The sequence below is a fragment of the Schistocerca serialis genome, chromosome 1 (assembly GCF_023864345.2).
Source record: "Schistocerca serialis cubense isolate TAMUIC-IGC-003099 chromosome 1, iqSchSeri2.2, whole genome shotgun sequence".
Lineage (NCBI taxonomy): Eukaryota > Metazoa > Arthropoda > Insecta > Orthoptera > Acrididae > Schistocerca > Schistocerca serialis.
Genome location: NC_064638.1, coordinates 1,091,281,945 through 1,091,295,726, shown reverse-complemented (window position 1 = coordinate 1,091,295,726; position 13,782 = coordinate 1,091,281,945). Strand labels below are relative to the sequence as shown.

The 13,782-nt window shown below is 44.2% G+C and overlaps 1 protein-coding gene and 1 non-coding gene across 2 annotated transcripts in view; one reads left to right on the top strand and one right to left on the bottom strand.

The window, feature by feature from the left end:
• The window catches only part of LOC126416087 (uncharacterized), a 691,436-nt gene that overhangs the window by 150,211 nt on the left and 527,443 nt on the right, over nucleotides 1–13,782 (top strand). The gene's annotated exons all lie outside the window — the stretch shown is intronic.
• On the bottom strand, nucleotides 6,297–6,368 carry Trnap-ugg (transfer RNA proline (anticodon UGG)). The gene has a single exon. It is a non-coding gene; the product is annotated as a tRNA-Pro (tRNA).

Here is a 13,782-nt window from a genome sequence, read left to right as displayed (position 1 = left end):
GTCAGTTCATTACCTACACCTCCAACTGGCTCACGAGTTATGTTATTCCAAGTATTGTGAATATTGGTAAGATTTTAACACTTTCAAAGGAGCCAAAAAACGTCGTTATTACCTCCTAATAAACAAATGTGATTTTTCCTACACGGTAGTGTTAATTAATTCTTTGCCTTACGAATATAATGAACAGTTTGAAGAAACCATTTAGCATTTGTAGGTACAAATTAAGAAATGGCTCTGAGCACTATGGGACTTAACATCTATGGTCATCAGTCCCCTAGAACTTAAAACTACTTAAACCTAACTAACCGCCGGCCGGAGTGGCCGTGCGGTTCTAGGCGCTGCAGTCTGGAGCCGAGCGACCGCTACGGCCGCAGGTTCGAATCCTGCCTCGGGCATGGATGTGTGTGATGTCCTTAGGTTAGTTAGGTTTAATTAGTTCTAAGTTCTAGGCGACTGATGACCTCAGAAGTTAAGTCGCATAGTGCTCAGAGCCATTTGAACCTAACTAACCTAAGGACATCGCACAACACCCAGTCATCACTACAAATTAAGATTATCATTTAATATCCCACGTACGCCGGGATGATAAAGTCATGGGACAGCAATATGCACGTATTAATGTGGCGTTCGTATCGTATGCACAAGTTATGAAAGGGCAGTAGTTTGGCGGAATTGTCTTTTGTTATGGCCGCACGACGACTTTGAACGCGGAGTGGTAGTTGGAGCTAGACGCATTGGACATTCCTTCACGGAAATCGTTGGGGCATTCAGTAATCCGAGGTCCACAATGTCAGGAATGTGCTGAGAATACCAAACTTCACACGTTATTTCTCACCATGGACAACGCAGTGGCCGACGCCCTTCACATAACGACCGAGAGCAGCGGCGTTTGCGTAGAGTTGTCAGTGCTAGCAGACAAACAACACTGAGCAGATTAGAACACGCTGGTATTTTATCCATTACACTAGATTCGCATTCATTGCAGGATTGATTCAAACCCTCGTCTACGATTCTCAACTTGCACATCGCGCGGTTTTCCAATACTTAAAGCCCATCACGTGTTAGTTAGTCCTACTCTACAAAACTTTGAAAAGTGTGCAAACTTCCTCATCTTACGTCTCTATAGATGTCGCTGCAGACATAAGTTCCAGAAGCTACGACAAATGAAGTATTGCAAGGCTCCCATTTCAGTGAAGAGAGGATGGTTTATGTTATGAGGAAAGTTGGAAAATGGGTCAATTTTTCCCAAATATTAGGTTGGGTGTAACAGTGCTGTGCATTAAGGTTGACCCACAAGACACGTATTATTTTCTCCTAGCTACGGAGCAATAAGGAGAAACAAGAAGCGCAGAATCAGCGAATGTTTGCAGTTTACAAATTTCTTAAACTTTTGAGTAACACAATTACTTGTATCTGAGCTATGAATTATGTGGCAGAGAGTGTTTGTGATTGTATAATATAATGAGATTCCTCACCTTCCAATCACGGATGGGGCGTGGGAAGAATGGTGCGTCGTAGACGTCCGAGCAAGCTGCTACTTGTGTAATTTTATCTGCTCGGTCTGTACTGGATGTACACCCAGGGGACTGGGTAATATAACCAGCATGAAATCCGGTTCTTGGAATTTCCTAAGTATTTTTTTGCGGAATGTACGCCATCTTCTTTGACGTTACATTATTATGATTTTTCAGCATTTCTGTTACACACTCTCGCCAGTCAAACATGATTGTTATCATTCCCACCGCTCTTCTTTACATGCGCTTGAAGTCTGTTGCTATTCCAGCATGGTATGGGTCCCACATATTTGAGCAGTTCTCTTCAACTATGGACCTTATTCATTTGTACCATTTTTATCTCGTATTATCTCTCGCAAATAATTGCGTTAAGTCTGAGATAGTAACTAATGCTATCATCTAAATCTTCAACGTGTAAGATGAACAGTAACTGTCACACTTCCAAGTTTCCCTATTTTGGTAAGACCGTTCTGAAAATTGTCTTTAGAAATGTCTAGAATGGTGTTTTCTCATTGCGGTAACAACAGTTCTTTTCCTGTTGTCCGAAAGACTTGTCGCTTTGCAGTATCACCAGTGCGTTATAGCATTTTTTTTAACCACCAACAAAGTTCTTGAACTTTCAGTATTTCGTCTTTGTTTCTTACATGTCATCAATCAGTACATGTTGTAGTAATCCGCATTTGCAAGATAATCCAAAACAACACAACACAACAGAAACCAAACGAGACACAATAAATGTGATATTGCAGCTGTGCGGAAGGTGTTGTACATTTCGATGGGAAATGTCTAACATGCAGTTCGTTTGTTGCATATTTTTACGACCTTAAAACAGGAGCGACTGCAGTAATGGATAGGAACTGTGATTGTTGTGCACAGATGTGAGCTCAGTTGGCGACCTTTCGCTTACAGCTTCAGGCTGCGTTGGCTTCCGTCACACAGCTTGAGGCTGCTGCCAAGGGGCGTCACTGTGGGGAATCGGACGTGGGGATTCGAGGGACATCGAGCACGTGCCACATTTCCTCTGATCGGTCCACTGTTTTGACCGCCCCAGGTACTGCGTGCACTAATGTTGGCCTGTGGTCGAGTGGGAGGTCATTCCAAAGTCAGGCAGGCAGCGAAAAACTTTCTGAGGGGCCGATCGTTGGGGCCTCCCCGGTTCGTTTGACGAACAGGTTTCGGGCGTTATCTGTGGCTGACGATGTCTCTCAGCCGGATGCAATCGTCCACCCTAAAGCTTCTCGGCCCGCAAGGTATGGGCATTCACAGAGGGTGCGTTTGCTGGTAGTTGGGAGCTCCAACATTAGGCACGTAGTGGGTCTCCTTAGGATCATGGCTGCTAAGGAGGGGAAGGAAGCCAGTGTGCACTCCGTGTGCATTCTGGGGGGAGTCATTCCGGATGTGAAAAGGGTGCTTCCAGATGCCATGAAGATTACAGAGTGCAGCCAACTGCAGGTGGTGGCTCATGTCGGTACCAATGACGAGTGTCGCGTGGAATCGGAGCAGATTCTGTCTGGTTTAGGGTGGCTAGTGGAAATGGTAAAGACTGCCAGTCTTGCTTACGAGATTAAGCTTGAGCTCACCATCTGCAGCATCGTCGATAGAACCGAGTGTGGTCGTTTGGTGCAGAGCCGAGTGGAGGGTTTGAATCAGAGGCTCAGGCAGTTCTGTGACTGTGTAGGACGCAGATTCCTTGACTTGCGCCATCGGGTGGTGGGTTTCCGGGTTCCGCTTAATAGGTCAGGAGTCCACTACACACAGGAGGCGGCTACGCGGGTAGCGGGGGCTGTGTGGAAGGGACTGGGCTGTTTTTTGGGTTAGAGAGTCTCAGGGAACCACAGAAGGGGCGTCCGTCAGAAAGTGGGCAGGTAAAACACAGTAAGGTAGTTGTAGAAACGATTGGTATTGTCGTTTTAAATTGTTGTAGCTGTGTTGGGTAAGAACCAGAACTCCAAGCCCTAGTAGAAAGCACTGAAGCTTAAATAGTTGTAGATACACACCTGGCTAAAGCCGGAAATAGGTTCGGCCGAATTTTTTTCAAACGATCTAACAGTATCCAGAAAGGATAGATTAAACACAGTTGATGGTGGAGTATTTATTGCTGTCAGAGGTAGTTTGCCTTGTAGAGAAATTGAAGTAGATAGTTCGTGTGAAATAGTATGGGTCGAGGTTATACCTGATAATCGGAATAAACAATTAATTGGATCGTTTTACCGACCCCCGACTCAGATGACATAGTTGCTGAACAGTTCAAAGACAACTTGAATCTCATTTCAAATAAGTAGCCCGATCATACAATTATAGTCGGTGGTGACTTCAATCTAACCTCGATATGCTGGAAAAATTATACGTTTAAAGCCGGCGGCAGGCATAAAACGTCATCCGAAATGGTACTGAATGATTTCTCAGAAAATTATTATGAACAATTAGTTCATGAGCCCACTCGAAGCGTAAATGGTTGCTAAAGCATACTTGACCTTTTAGCAACAAATAATCCTGGACAAATAGTGAGTATTGTGACGAATACAGGGATTAGCGACCACAAGGCAGTTGCTGCTAGGCTGAATATCGTAACACCTACAACCATCAAAAAGAAACGCGAAGTATATCTATTTAAAAAAGCTGATAAAAATGCTCTTAACGCCTTCTTAAAAGACACTCCTTCCGATCTGATCATGTAAGCGTAGCAAAGTTGTGGAATGTTTCAAAAGAGATAGTATCGACAGCAATTGAGAAATATATACCACAAAGTAATAAGTGATGGCACTGATCCCCCATGGTACACAAAACGGGTCAAATCGTTGTTGCAGAAGCAACGAAAAAAGCATGCCAAATTTAAAAGAACGCAAAATCCCCAAGATTGTCAAAGTTTTACAGAAGTTCGAAATATAGAGCGTACTTCAATGCGAGATGCTTTTAATAATTTCCACAACGAAAGTCTGTCTCGAAATCTGGCAGAAAACCCAAAGAGATTCTGGTTATACATAAAGCAGCACACCAGTGGCAAGACGCAATCAATACCTTCATTACGCGATAACAACGGTGAAGTCGCTGTTGACAGTGCCACTAACGCAGAGTTATTAAACACGGTTTTCCGAAACTCCTTCACCAAAGAAGACGAAGTAAATATTCTGAATTCCATGCAAGAACAACTGCCAAGATGAGAAAGATAGAAGTAGATATCCTTGGTGTAGCAAAGCAGCTTAAATCGCTTAATAAAGCCAAGGCCTCGGGTCCAGATTGTATACCAGTCACATTCCTCTCAGTGTATGAAGATAAAATAGCTCCATATTGAGCAATTACATACAACCAGTCTCTCTCAGAAAGATCCGTACCTAAATATTGGAAAATTGCTCATGTCACACCAATACCCAAAAAGGGAAGTAGGAGTAATCCGCTGAATTACAGGCTTATATCACTAACATCGATCTACAGTAGGGTTTTGGAACATATAATGTATTCCAACGTTATGAAGTACCTCGAAGAAAACAATTTTTGACACACAGTCAACACGCATTCAGAAAATATCGTTCTTGCGAAACACAACTAGCTCTTTATACTCATGAAGTAACAATAAGTGATATCGACAGGGGCTGGCAAACTGATTCCATATTTTTAGATTTCCAGAAGGCTTTCGACGCTGTTTCTCTTCTAACCAAACTGCGTGCCTATGGAGTATCGCCTCAGTTGTGCGACTGGATGCGCCATTTCCTGTCAGTTAGGTCACAGTTCGTAGTAAAAGACGGAAAGTCATCGAGTAAAACAGAGGTAATATCCGGCGTTCCCCAAGGAAGTGTTATAGGCCCTCTATTGTTCCTGATATATATTAACGACATAGGAGACAATCTCAGTAGCCGTCTTAGATTATTTGCAGATAATGCTGTCATCTACCATTTTGTAAAGTCATCAGATGATCAAAACGACTTGCAAAATGATTTAGATAAGATATCTGTATGGTGCGAAAAGTGGCAATTGACCATGAATAAAGAAAAGTGTGAAGTTATTCACATGAGTACTGAAAGAAATCAGCTAAATTTTGATTACGCGATAAGTCACACAAATCTGATGGCTGTAAATTCAACTAAATAATTAGGGATTACAATTACAAATAACCTAAATTGGAACGATCACATAGATAATATTGTGGGTAGAGCAAACCGAAGACTACGATTCATTGGCAGAACACTTAGAAGGTGCAACAGGTCAAGTAAAGAGACTGCTTACACCACGCTTGTCCGCTCTATTCTGGAGTATTGCTGTGCGGTGTGGGATCCTCATCAGGTGGGACTGACGGATGACATCGAAAAAGTACAAAGAAGGGCAGTTCGTTTTGTACTATCGCGAAATAGGGGAGATAGTGTCACAGACATGATACGTGAATTGGAGTGACAATCATTAAAACAAAGGCGTTTTTCGTTGCGACAGGATCTTCTCATGAAATTTCAATCACCAGTTTTCTCCTCCGATTGCGAAAACATTCTGTTGCCACCCACCTATATACGGAGAAATGATCATCACCAAAAAATAAGAGAAATCTGGGCTCTTACAAAAAATTTTAAGTGCTCGTTTTTCCCGCGTGCCGCTCGAGAGTGGAACGGTAGAGGCAAGGTGGTTCATTGGATCCTCCGCCAGGAACTTTATTGTGAATAGTAATCACTTAGATGTAGATCTACAGAGTAACTTACTGTTTTAATTCGTATTTCCAAGAAGCAATATTTCTGATTTTGAGAATGCTCAGTTCACGATACATTTGGGTGGTCACTGTTATTGGAAGCCAAAATGCAAGGGCTCAGCCGGGATTTGAACCCGGGACCTCCTGCACCCAAAGCAGGAATCATACCCCTAGACCACTGAGCCAGCTGTACGTTACTTATCTACCGGCAGTAACACTTTCACCGCACAAGCACGCAGCCGACAGCTCATCTTCCGTGGCACGACAGAGACGCCTCACGCGAACTGGGCGCCATTGTTCGGCCGTTGCCGCGGATCTCCTGCGCCGCTAGACGTGCCGCATGGAGCGGTTCTTAACCTGATCTTTGTGAAGGGTCCTTAGCTGAACCTTAACAATAACAGTATGTTCCTCTACAGCTGTATTTACACAGATACGTTTCCAGCAAATTTATTCAAATATTTGTTTTCTACTCACGCTGGCTAACATACAGAGCCACTTACATCATTACCCTATGGTAGAAACATTTTCTTTAAGCCCTTGTCGTCCTGTCGGGGCAAGTTCTGAGAACTCCGTTCACAGCTCGAAAGGCCAGGTGAGTAAAATAAAGGCAATGGCCGGTAGCCCAAGCATACGAGTTGCAGTTTAGAACCCCGGTAGTTAGACAGCAATTGTTATAATACTGAAGTGCAGGATAATACTGAATCTATGAAAAGAAATAATTTGAATATGGTCGGCCCTTGGAGCAAGTACGAAGCTCATTATTTCTGTAAGTAGTGTTGCTTGTAAGAGCAAGTTTCGCCATGGGATCGTTTAATAATAGTGACCACGTTAAGCAGATGCACAACAAAGTCCAGTGGCAGGCGCTTCAAGAGTAGCGTCGTGTAGTACTGGCTAGTTCACAACTGAAATCCCAAGAAGAGTCGGGCAAAGTATTACTTTCTCTCACATACGTCTCGCAAAGTAAAAACGACGTGAAATTCACAGATTTCAGGACACATACTGAGGTAGCGTTGACAAGTGTCCGGCTTCATGTGGTCGTGTTCTGCGAAATGTATTATGGTCTATACTGTATGACTTCAGTTAGGTTTTTTATGGATGAAGTAGAGAACGCACAATTAAGGCCTGTTCGAATCGTTTGATGTAAGCGCGAGGAATAACTATAGTAAGGAATAAGAAAATGCACCACAAGGATATACGGATTAACCTACCAATCCCATTCTAAAAGGAGGATGAAAGTAAATTATCTTTGGTCATTGGCAACATTTTATGATATTTATGGAACATATAGAAAGCGACTCCGCGCATGAAAAGCTGACTTGTTATTTCAAATCACTAAATAAAATTTTACTCAGAACTATTGATATTGCCACATTATTAGTTTGCACTTCCAGGCCAAAATGCCAACGTTCAAGGGGTGTTCCTCTACGTCCAGTCGAAAAAAGGAACACAATAAACTACAAACCGACGCAGATGATGATGATGTTGTGTAATCTAAATTATATTGTCAAAAGTTATACGAAACAATTTCCAAGAAAAATAACGTTCCTGATAAAGTGGATTCAAATGAAAAATATTAATACTTACCAAGAGATTATTCTTTGTTAATGCAACTGAAATAACCAAAATTGAATATCTTTTCTTTTTCACTACAAGAAGTATAGGTAATTATTTATGCTATTTATTCTGGCATACGATTATCTTTCTTTTTTTTTTTTAGTTTAAGCTCATTTAAGGTTGACCTTTCAAAAAATTGACTGTAATTGGTTACTAACAAACGATTGAAAATACTCAACCCACTATTTCTATTCAAAATAGGTTGTCAGGCTTATAGGGCAAAATTTCTGTCTAAATATAACGTCGAGTCCATATTTTCTATTCTTGGACTCTGCAAACCTACAACGACGCCATTCGACTGTCTTCCTGCCCACGCACCTTTCCCGAGTGGAACTGGGAAGGTAAGAAAAGATAATGATGCCAGAAGTATTCTCTTCCACGCATCTTAAGATGGATTGCGTAGAATTGATGTACATGTACACTGCCTGACAACAAAATTAAAGCTCCCAGAAGTGATGTCAATGAAACTTCGTACATAGGCACCATTGGCGGGCATGCATGTAATTTAAAGTTGCAATTCTCTGTGACACGTAGAATAGCCACCAGAGTGCTTTTGGGTTGTTTGTCTTTAGCTTTGTAACCAGGCCTGGTAGGGTACGTAAGTGGCCTGAACAGTGTCAGATGCTGAGTGATTACTGTGAAGGACACGAAGATGCTGCATACTCGTCTGAGATCGCGTTATCAGCCTCTCAGAGAGTCTGAAGGGGTCTCGTTCTGGATCTCCATCTGGCCAAGCGGTCCAATCGTTAAATAGTCAGACTTGTGGGGCATTCAGATGTGACAGTGGACCAATGCTGGACTGCATGGGAACGTGAGGACAGGCATACCCGTCATCAAGGTTCCAATCGACAACTTACGACCAACAAAGGAGGATCGCCGTCTTGTGCACCAAGCAAATTGTAACCCCTCCACACCTGAACAAGTAATGGACTCACTGCACCATCTGTGTGTCGTTGCACATTATTTGACGGAGAGTAACCGCAGCCAGGTTAGGCATCTACCGTCCCATGTTAGGTTGTCAGTCTGGCTGCAGCAGCCAAATGGACTGGACATGCTGTGTGCCTCCACGTGCAGCGAGAGCACGTTCACCTTTTTTACTTCCTCCACCCTACACTAACGTGACCCCACAGCGCGACAAGATCATGGCGAATCTATACAGAAGATCGGTATTGAAATTCGCTTTTCGAAACAACTTTGCTAGACCAAAGGCACTATATGTCGAGCACTTTTGAAAAGAGGAGGCCAAGACCCCTCTGTCGACATCATCAGCATCCACATTTTTATCATAGGTTATATGGTGTATGTGAAACCTTTTAATGGCTCTAAATGTGGCTAGGTTCTTCAAGAGATGAAGCAAGGACTCTTCTACCACACAATCGGAAATGTTGAAAAAGTCTAGGCATACCATCCTGGAATGGGACTACACACTATATGCATATTCGAGCTACCTTTCGTACAAAATTAGACTCAATTTAAGACATAGTCACTTATTAACAGAGTACATTAGATGCCTATCGAATCCTATGACACTTATCATCATACCTCCAGACAGGAGGCTGCTGGGCCATGGTTATTTATGATAGCCAGTCTAAAATGTATTCCTGATGTGGTAAGAAACGTCATCTACCTTCTGAGTGCCTCCAGCATCAGACCACACAACTTCCACTAGAGAACGAGGTACCTCCACTCACGCCAACAATCCTCCCAAAAACGTACATGGTGGCACTCACGACATCTCTGCCTGTCCAGACAAAACAGACCGATATTGCTGTATTGGAACAACCTTCCACAGACTAACGCCTGGCCAGTCAATCAGCCTGGCCATAGGAAGAATTCCATACAACAACAGTGATACCAACGAACACTGCTGGAACCATCGATAGCAGGATGGCAGGCAATCCACTTATCGTACCAAACAAAGCCTTTTTGCCAGTGAAGCATGAGTCAATGCCCTTATCTGATACCGAAGGCCACACACAAAAACAGCGTTCACTGAAATGCTGACAATGATGCCACGGGACTGTTTAGAAACACGGCATTCCAGCTCACCAGAGGAAGAAGAACTGATCCCGCACGACACCTTTGCCACCGAATGTACCCCTGCAGAATGAAAGGTGGGGTGAGCAGCATGCATCTCTCAGTCCTCTGCAGTGAACAGTGATCAGCACGAAAGTTCCAGTGCAGGCTGAGATGCCACTTGGTCTCTTCCTGTCAACCATTACAACCTCATGGAACATGAACATACCACCATACCCCCATCATGAGCCCCTGATCCGAGGCTGCTGAGGTACTTCTGGACCATCCAGTCTGAACAACACCAGGAGGTACACATTGGCAGGCCGTGGCATCACTCGTGATGTCTGATTCTCTCCACCGTCACCACGGATAACCGTGCCCAACCGCAGTATCGCCAGGTTTGAATACCAATATAGTTAGCTCCCCTGCCTAGACCCAACTCCTTAGAGAAACAATAGAAGCCACACGAATTGACTTCTCATTCCTGCAAGAACTGCGATCAAAAGCACACGTGGACTTTACGATTACGCAATGTACACGGATGTCTGGCAGTTCCACAGAAACTGGCATGTCGATTTTAGTGGATGTCAGTATCGAAACCCCTGACATCACGTAACTCCCCTCCACTCGAGGATTAGTGGTCACGGTACTCAACACATGACTCATTAATGTTTATGCACCAGCTGGCACCACCAAACATCGTGGCTGGGCCAGGTTCTACTCGATGGAAATTGCCTTCCTTACCAAGTGAGCTGGCGCAGTGGTTATCACATTGGACTCGCATTTGGGACAACGACGGTTCAAACACGCATCCAGCCATACTGATTTAGGTTTTCCTTGACTTACCTAAATCGCTTCAGGAAAATGACAGGATGCCCTTTGAAAGGGCATGGTCGATTGCCTTCCTAATCCTCCCCTTATAATGACCTCGTTGTCGACGAGACGTTAAACTCTAATCTCTTCCTCCTCCATCCCATTTTTCATAGGATGATATGGTGTTTTCGCCAGTGATTTTAATTGCATCCTATCTCAGGGATCAAATCCCACACTACATGACTTATTTGGAAATGGGTATGTTGATTCACGATACTTACATGCACGCCATGTGTGTAACAGTACCTGGCGACAGCTCTGGAGACATGCATCTTACCAATCATTCAGCGAGCCAAATGGATCGCTCATATGTGTCTCAAGGTCTTATACAGGGCGTGATTGCCACTAAGCAATGGCCTTTGGCCTTGTTCGATCACAGCCCCTACATCTATACGATGCATCTACAACCCCAACAAGGCTGGCACAGTAACAGCTTATGGAAGGAAGATGAACATAACTCACTTCCAGGACTCAGACAGCAGGTCGCCACAACATGGGCTGATTGTGATTGACTTCTCCCAACACCACTTGACATTGCTGTGGTGGCTTCTCTACAGCAAAGCAGCAATCCAGGAGAGACTTACGCAGTTTGGCGGGGACATGGCTGCGTTGCACTGGAACACATTGGACTTTTACTATGCAGCACTCAGCAACCTCAACAGTCTACCCTACTGTCGGACAGACAATGAGAACAACACCAAATTAAAACTCACATACTGTCATTGATGACTGAATGGCTGCAGAGGTATATACCATGCACCACATTCTGGTAGACGTGCTCCGACATTGCCTTATAAAACCAGCTGGTCGCTCCTGTACAACGCAAGTAACCATATTGAGAGCCATGGGGGATCATTTTCGTTATCTTTACCAAGAATGAACCATAGATGACAAGGTCACTGCACAAGTGTTACAGCACATGACACGAATTATCGACATGGCAGCAATGATGGATGGCATTAACATAAGAAGTCTTGGTTGAGCAGGTGTGGGATGCCTTGAGCAGGGGTGTTGTCAACTGAGACTGCAGGGCTTGATGAATTCCCAAACGAATTTTACTGGACCTTCTGTGGCTTCATGATGCCATGCTGGGTTACAATTTTTCTCTGGACTGCAATGTCCCACCAACTTTAGTTGAAGGAGTTTTTGTACCCGTATCCAAGCCAGTGGTGGCAATGGGTCAATGACTGTCGGCCACCTGCAACTTTCAAAGCCGACTACAAGATATTCCTCAGGCTTTTGGCAGACACCATTAAGACACACTGCTGATTACATTCACTACAGAAGAAACATCACAGTGGAGACATTCCAACGTACAAATGGCCACCAGCTACTGCAGAGACCTAGCAGTGATCGCCTCGCCATGCTGCCTGAGTGCGGTGATCATCTCCACCGATTTCAATCGGGCCTTCCATAGAATGCACCTTCATTTCCTGCTGCAGGTGATGAATTGAATATGATTTCCACCGTGCCCATTTAAAAATCTATGGTGCTTTTGGTAGCAGCCAGCTCTCAAGTCCATATCAACCGAGGGACATCCAGCCCAATATCCATTAAGAGATCTCTACAACAAAGTTGCCCCCTTTCTAACAACCTTTATGTAATCACTTCCGAGGCACTCTGTGAGTGACTCAGCTGCATACATCACCCTATGGCGCATCGCCTTCTGCTGTTGGGCATAAACTGACTACCTGCTCCTGTTGATTCATTCTGCTGATGAAGTCTGCAGTGTAATGAACTGGACTGAGTGATACAGACAGGCTATGGCCACTCTTGTGAACTTCAACAAGTTGGCAGTGTCGGATATCTGGCACAGTCTCAGGTTAGGCGCCGTTGCCCCCATTCCATCAGTTACCGAACTGAGATGTATGTGGGTCACGTTTATGAAGCACGTGTGCAGCACAGCTATGGCAACCTATCGATGGTTACTATAGACCATACACGTGATGGTGTGGCAGAACTTGCTCTAGGACTTGAATCACCCCAACATGTGGAATACCTGAACCACTATCTCGCATCAAAACCCAATCACACAGTACAAGTCCTCCCCCTAGGCGGTAGCAAGTTTCAGACCTCAGTGGACTTTTGGCTAATTCCTGTCCACTGGATATGTATTCAAAGTATATTATGACACACTCATCCTATCCCTGCATGATGAGGGCTGGGACTGGTTAACATGTGGGCACAGACAGCTGCCCTCTATACGAGCAATATGTACAAATGATGGTCCAGTCCACACTCCTCCTTCACGGATCATCTGAACCTGGTCTCTTATGTCCTGCTAGTGTTTGTGGTGCAGGTTGCAACTCAGCTCTCTCAGGTACCGACATTTATTCTCGAATACAGCTATGTGATCTAAGATCTTCCCACAACACGCCTGCCAAAAGCAAAAGATTTTTATACCGTCCTTCTGCCCGTGGTTCTACATAATGTGGTAGTACCCAACTGTTCATTGGCAACGAGTGTGGAAAACGATGCACCACCACTTTCTGACCACCAACATGCACATAACACGGTATCAAATCATCAACAAAAAAGACATGTGATGAGACACCGGCTCCACACTACTGGATTAATGGATCTGTCCTCTGCCCTGACTGTCACTCCTGGACACCAGTGAACATCACTTCACATGCGTGTCGTCGTCCATCATTTGGCAACTGACACAGAAGATCTTACATTATTGTCTCCGTGACGCACCTGACATGACTGAACCTTGGAACTTCCTCTGTCCAGATGACTATTACTTTCCCCCTGCGTAATATGATGAGCTTACTTTGTTCAATGGAATGACCACTGACTACGTCTTCCAAAGGGGAGAATGTGCAGCATGATTACTGGTGGTGTCTGCAAAATGGTCACTTTGCCCTTACTCACATACTTTGTTACCATCTGCTCTTTGCATGTTATTTATGCGGTGTTTTCGTTAACCGCTCCCTAGCTGGGGAGTGCCAGGCTCAGTTTGACGTTCCGTGCAGCTATCACACTGAAGACAAAAGTCTTGATTTGTAACCAATGAGGAAGGAAAGACTTACAGAAATTGGTTGTGAGTGAACACTGATGAAAATCAATGGGGAAAGTTGAAAACTTGTGCAG